Raw genomic sequence first — 847 nt, 5'->3', positions numbered from 1 at the left:
GGGGGGGGGGGGGGGGGGGGGGGCAAAGTGCAAGTTGCAACTTGTGTTTGCAAAATGAAATATTGTGCCCTTCCAGCGCATAACACTGCTCATGCGTGTTTTATAAGCTTGCCAATTTTTGAAATGCAACTTCGGGAGATAAATGTGTATGTATATATGTGTATATTTAAATTTTCATAATTCCTATATAGTATTTAGAAATTGGAAGCGTATAAAAGCTAATAATGCGCAAGTGATAGGTTGATAAAATTAATGTATTTAAATAAAACTATTTCAAAATGATGACAAACTTCTAAAGAAATTTCTTATGAAATTTTAAAATGTTTAATTTTGTATTTTTTAAAAATTTTCATTCTATGTACTAGGAGTGTAAAAAATATCATTTTTGCTTATTTATGTAATACATTATTTTTCTGTGAATATTTATTTATTTCTGTCGTGGAACACAAAAGGGTTTGATTTGCAAGCCAAATTTTGTTTTAAAGAATCTGGGATATTTGGCAAGCCTTCTGGATGACAGGAGAATATATACGATTCAGAGATACTTCCGGCGAATCCAGGAGAGTTGGCAAGCCTAGTGTTGTATAGGAATAATTGAAATATTTTGAATTATTTAAATGGTGGAAATACAAAATTCTGTTATTTCAAAGATATTTAGTTTTTCAAGTTGCCCAAAGGGTGCTCGTAAATTTTGTGTAGTGAATGGAAAATAAGCAGCAAGTTAAAGGGTTAAGGTATAATGATATTGTTACGTCTCCGTTCGTTAGTTAATTTTCCGTAACTTCGTTCGGACGAAACTTTAGCGACACAAGTCCTTTGTTAAATAAAACTGGTTTATTCTTTCTGG

Source organism: Limulus polyphemus, unplaced genomic scaffold (genome assembly GCF_000517525.1).
Source record: "Limulus polyphemus unplaced genomic scaffold, Limulus_polyphemus-2.1.2 Scaffold1129, whole genome shotgun sequence".
NCBI lineage: Eukaryota > Metazoa > Arthropoda > Merostomata > Xiphosura > Limulidae > Limulus > Limulus polyphemus.
This window is presented reverse-complemented; position numbering follows the sequence as displayed.